We start from the raw sequence: 6,000 nt of genomic DNA, 5'->3' as shown, positions 1-6,000 counted from the left end.
GGTCTGTCGGAGTCCAAAGCAGCCCTAAATAATCCGTCGAACAGTAATCAGACCAGATATTTTGAGTGCCCTTGCTGTCGGACTTGCTGTCGGATGTAGCAATGATGGTTTAGCATGATTTAGAAGCTGTGGATGTAGCAAGAAATGATGGTTTAGTATGGTTTAAAATCTGTGGATGTAGCAATGAGGGTTTAGTATGGTTTTAAAGCTGTGGATGTAGCAATGGTGGTTTAGTATGGTTTAAAAGCTGTGGATGTAGCAATGATGGTTTAGTATGGTTTAAAAGCTGTGGATGTAGCAATGGTGGTTTAGTATGGTTTAAAAGCTGTGGATGTAGTCTAGAACCAAAGCAGTCTACAAAGTTAGAATAGGCCTATTTATTCCATACATTAGAGTATATGGAACCCACGGACAGACTGGTCATCATAGGACAATTCTGGCAAATGCCAGATGGACTGGTCCACCTGGTGCATGTTTGTGTACTGAGAAAGATGTAACTTAGTTCCAGAAGAAAGCCACTTTCAATTTCCTTATGTTGGGGGCTTTCATCAAGGTACAGTAAGTGTTGCCTGGTGTAATGTGACTTCCATGACTGCATTTTAGGTTGTGGTCAGGTCCAATATTGGCTATGCACCCAAGAGGGAAAGAGGTTGGGACATCCTAGAAATGTATGACATTACAAGGTTATAGATGCTTTGTGAAGCCTCAATTTGAATTATTTGTAAAGCCTTTATTAAGCTGTGGTTATGCCATCCTTTAAAAAGCATAGGTTTTTGACATATTTGACATTGATGGTTATATCACACAGTTAGGCCCCACTTATGAACCCTTTATAGAGCATGACATACAGTTAGAGATGATTTGTGACAAATGTATGTAGTGCTTATGAAGCCTTCATAAGTTGCACTTCATTTAAAGCTGGACCACTTGCACGATCAATGTTTTCCAGGAAGCACAAGTGATCACACTGGTCTGTTTTACATAGGATTCAAACTTTCTCAAGCAACCATGGAGGCCCAGTCTACTGGAGATCGTGATAGCTGACTACTAATGTTTATTATGCCTTGTGTTTGAAACACAAGATGGTGACATAAAACAAAGATGACATTAAATTGAAACAATGAAACAAATTAAATTAAATGAAACAACAAAGATTAATGAGGTTAATAACATGTATTCTACCATATCTAATCATGTTGAAATATGATAATGCAAATAATAGCCCAATGTATTCAACATCTTGATGTTCATCCCTCATTAGCCTAATTACTATAACACACCCTTCACTGTGTTCATTGGTTACCCTAATTGCAATCTTTGTCTACATAACCTGGTTTAAGCATTCATTATGAAACCCTGAGGAAGGAACTGCATTGGTTATTAGGTTTACCCATAATATTTTTGGGAGCAAACACTGCATTCAGAAAGTATTCAGACCTCTTTACTTTTTCCACATTTTGTTACGTTACAGCCTTATTCTAAAATAGATTCTTGTTTTTTTCCCTCATCAATCAACACACAATACCCCATAATGACAAAGCAAAAACAGGTTTTGATATATTTTTGCAAATGTATTAAAATAAAATAAAAACTTAAATATCACATTTACTAAAATATTTTAAGACCCTTTACTCAGTACTTTGTTGAAGCACCTTTGGCAGCGATTACAACCTCGAGTCTTCTTGGGTATGACGCTACAAGCTTGACACACCTGTATTTGTGTTTCTCCCATTCTTCTCTGCAGATCCTCTCAAGCTCTGTCAGGTTGGATGGGGAGCGACGCTGCACAGCTGTTTTCAGGTCTCTCCAGAGATGTTAGATCGGGTTCAAGTCCGGGCTCTGGTTGGGCCACTCAAGGACATTCAGAGACTTGTCCCAAAGCCACTCCTACGTTGTCTTGGCTGTGTGCTTAGGGTCATTGTCCTGTTGAAAGGTGAACCTTTGCCCCAGTCTGAAGTCCTAAGCGGACTGGAACAGGTTTTCATCAAGGATCTATCTATATTTTGCTCCGTTATAATCTTTCTCTCGATACTGACTAGTCTCCAAGTCCTTGCCTCTGAAAAACATCCCCACAGCATGATTCTGCCACCACCATGCTTCACTGTAGGGATGGTGCCAGGTTCCAGACGCAATGCTTGGCACTCAGGCTAAAGAGTTCAATCTTGGTTTCATCAGACCAGAGGAAGAATTTTGTTTCTCATGGTCTAAGAGTCCTTTTGGTGCCTTTTGGTAAACTCCAAACGGGCTGTCATGTGCCTTTTACTGAGGAGTGGCTTCGGTCTGGCCTCTCTACCATAAAGGCCTGATTGGTGGTCCTGCAGAGATGGTTGTCCTTCTGGAAGGGGAAGCTTCTCCCATCTCCACAGAGGAATTCTGGAGCTCTATCAGAGTAACCTTCAAGTTCTTGGTCACCTCCCTGACCAACACCCTTCTCCCCCGCTTGCTCAGTTGGGCCGGGCTGCCAGCTCTAGGAAGAGTCTTGGTGGTTCAAAACTTCTTCCATTTCAGAATGATGGAGGCCACTGTATTCTTGGGACCTTCAATGATGCAGACTTCTTTTGGTGCCCTTCCCCAGATCTGTACCTCGACACAATTCTGTCTTGGAGCTAAATTTCGAGTCTCATAGCGAAGGGTCTGAATACTTGTAAAAGTAAATAAGGTCTTTTATTATTTATGCTTTCACAAAAATGTCTAAAACCTGTTTTCCCTTTATCATTATGGGGTATTCTACAATGATTTAATCCATTTTCAAATAAGGCTGTAACAAAATGTGGAAAAAAGGGAAGGGGTCTGAATACCGAACTGTATATAGAGTGTGACTTTCTTTCTTTTTACGCAAATGCAGACTACCTGTTCGTTAGATATATACGTAAATGAGACAAGTTTACCATGGCCAAGTTTACCATGGCCAAGTTTACCATGGCCAAGTTTTCAGGTCCATTTCTGGTGAGGTGTTATTGGCGATCCACCTGGAGCATGCACTCTTTGTTGGAGAAAGCTGGAGTCAGTGCAGTTCCAGGTAACCTAGATATTAAAGATATTCTCCAGTACTATATTCCCCAGTACTCTATACTTTTTAGCCAGTAGTTCTGAAAGTAGCGCTCACGAGACAAAAGTGGTCCCTGTAAATTGCATACCATGTCACATATGTGTCGATATGTGCACCACATCATTACTTTCTCTCTGCACTGAACCCTTTGGCCCGCCCTGCAATCTCATTGGATAACGTGGGACAGGCCTCTTGCTAGCTTTCACTCAAATGGCAAGATGCTGAACCTCATTGGCTAAACCTCAAATTGCTAGGGGGCCCACATGGTCAAAGCTTGCAGTACTCAAAATGGCATTCACAGCTTCCATAAAACAGTCACTTTCACACATCATTATGCTTGGTGGAACAGTAAGACACATAGTCCAGCTCTACAACACAACACAAAAGGCATTTCATGACTATTCAATTATCACAATGATTTTCTTTTTAATTCTAAGAGAAGCTGTGATAACAAACTACAAACATGAACGTTCTATAGCGTTCTAAAAACACTCATCCGTGCTGTAAGTTTTATAACAATTCAAGAGTCTCCCCGTAGGTGGCAGAAGAACAGAGAAGAGTATTTTCCTCACCCATAAAGTAACATGCATTAGGATGGAAAATAACCTGTCATTTTCTAGGAGGATTTTTACATTACTTAAATGAGCTTCATATCATAAGACTGGAATTAAATTGGATTCAACTCAGTAATTCAACACCACCTCTGATGGCAAAATGCTCTTACTTTACTTAAACCCTTGGCTCCTACGACAGGAGCATAGGCCATTGACGAATGTCCTCCATCTTACTCGGTTATGGACACACCAGTTGAGACCGCTCTCAGTCATTTCTGCCTGGGCGTCTCTCCTTCAAGTGTTTCTGTGTCGCCCCTGTTTCTTTTCCCCTGGCAAAATTGGGGCAAAATAAAGTTATTAATAACTGGCCTATATATAATCATGATGAACTGTAAAAAGCAGGGTTTTTTTAACCTAAAATTAGGTGTCCCGTCTGTCTGTCTGTCTGTCTGTCTGTCTGTCTGTCTGTCTGTCTGTCTGTCTGTCTGTCTGTCTGTCTGTCTGTAGCTTCTACTGGCAATGATGTGAAGCATAGCATAGATAAGGCATACTTTCATACAGCAGCTCACCTTTATGCTAAATGGAAGCGCTCCTCTGGGTACAGAGTAGTCCTCTCAAGTGGTCTAAGTCAATCATGAGCACCAGGGGCCCAATTCAAACAATGAAATGATGACACAATGCGTCCCTCTTGCCAAGCGTGTCATCCTATTATTTTCCCTATTCATTCCCAGAACTACACTTATGTTCCCACTAGGGGTTGGAAACGGATCAGTGAACAGATAATGCTGTTCATTGACTACAGCTCAGTGTTCAAAACGATAGTGCCCACGAAGCTCTTCACTGATCTAAGGACCCTGGGACTATAAACCTCCCTCTGCAACTGGATCCTGGAATTCCTGACGGGTCGCCCCCAGGTGGTAAGGGTAGGCAACAACACGTCTGCCAAGCTGATCCTCAACACTGGGGCCCATTAGGGGTGTGTACTTAGTCCCCTACTGTACTCCCTGTTCACCCACGACTGCGTGGACAAACACGACTCCAACACCATCATTCAGTTTGCTGATGACACAACAGTGGTAGGCCTGATCACCGACAACGATGAGACAGCCTATAGGGAGGAGGTCAGAGAACTGGTAGTGCGGTGCCAGGACAACAACCTCTCCCTCAATGTGAGCGAGACAAAGGAGCTGATCGTGGACTACAGGAAAAGGCGGGCCGAACAGGCCCCCATTAACATTGATGGGGCTGTAGTGGAGTGGGTCAAGAGTTTCAAATTCCTTGGTGTCCACATCACCAACGAACTATCATGGTCCAAACATCCCAAGACAGTCGTGAAGTGGGGACTGAAAAGATTTGTCATGGGTCCCCAGATCCTCAAAAAGTGGCCAGTTGTATCACCGCCTGGTATGGCAACTGCTCGGCATCTGACCGTAAGGCGCTACAAATCAAATCAAATTTATTTACATAACCCTTCTTACATTAGCTGATATCTCAAAGTGCTGTACAGAAACCCAGCCTAAAACCCCAAACAGCAAGCAATGCAGGTGTAGAAGCACGGTGGCTGGGAAAAACTCCCTAGAAAGGCCAAAATCTAGGAAGAAACCTAGAGAGGAACCAGGCTATGAAGGGTGGCTGTGCCAGGTGGAGATTATAGCAGAACATGGCCAAGATGTTCAAATGTTCATAAATGACCAGCATGGTCAAATAATAATAATCACAGTAGTTGTCGAGGGTGCAACAAGTCATACCTCAGGAGTAAATGTCAGTTGGCTTTTCATAGCCGATCATTAAGAGTATCTCTACCGCTCCTGCTGTCTCTAGAGAGTTGAAAACAGCAGGTCTGGGACAGTTGCAGCAGCACGGCCAGGTGGACTGGGGACAGCAAGGAGTCATCATGCCAGGTAGTCCTGAGGCATGGTCCTAGGACTCAGGTCCTCCGAAAGAGAGAAAGAAAGAAAGAAAGAAAGAGAGAAAGAGAGAGGTAGTGCGTACAGCTCAGTACATTACTGGGGCCAAGCTTCCTGCCATCCAGGACCTATGTAATAGGCGGTGTCAGAGGAAAGCCTATAAAATTGTCAGAGACTCCAGTCACCCAAGTAATAGAATGTTTTCTCTGTTACCGGAGCGCCAAGTGGTACCGGAGCAGCAAGTCTTGGACCAAAAGGCTCCTTTACAGCTTCTACCCCCAAGCCATACGACTGCTGAACAATTAATCAAATAGTGACTGGACTATTTATATTTCCCCCCACCCCACCTCCATTTGTTTTGTACACTGCTGCTACTCGCTGTTTATTATCTATGCATAGTCACTTCACCCCTACCTACATGTACAAATTACCTTAACTAACCTGTACCCCCGCACACTGACTCGGTACCGGTACCCCTGTGTATAACCTC

The sequence above is a fragment of the Oncorhynchus tshawytscha genome, linkage group LG19 (assembly GCF_018296145.1).
Source record: "Oncorhynchus tshawytscha isolate Ot180627B linkage group LG19, Otsh_v2.0, whole genome shotgun sequence".
Classification (NCBI taxonomy): Eukaryota; Metazoa; Chordata; class Actinopteri; order Salmoniformes; family Salmonidae; genus Oncorhynchus; species Oncorhynchus tshawytscha.
The sequence above is the reverse complement of the archived record's forward strand: the minus strand, read 5'-3'. Positions refer to the sequence as shown.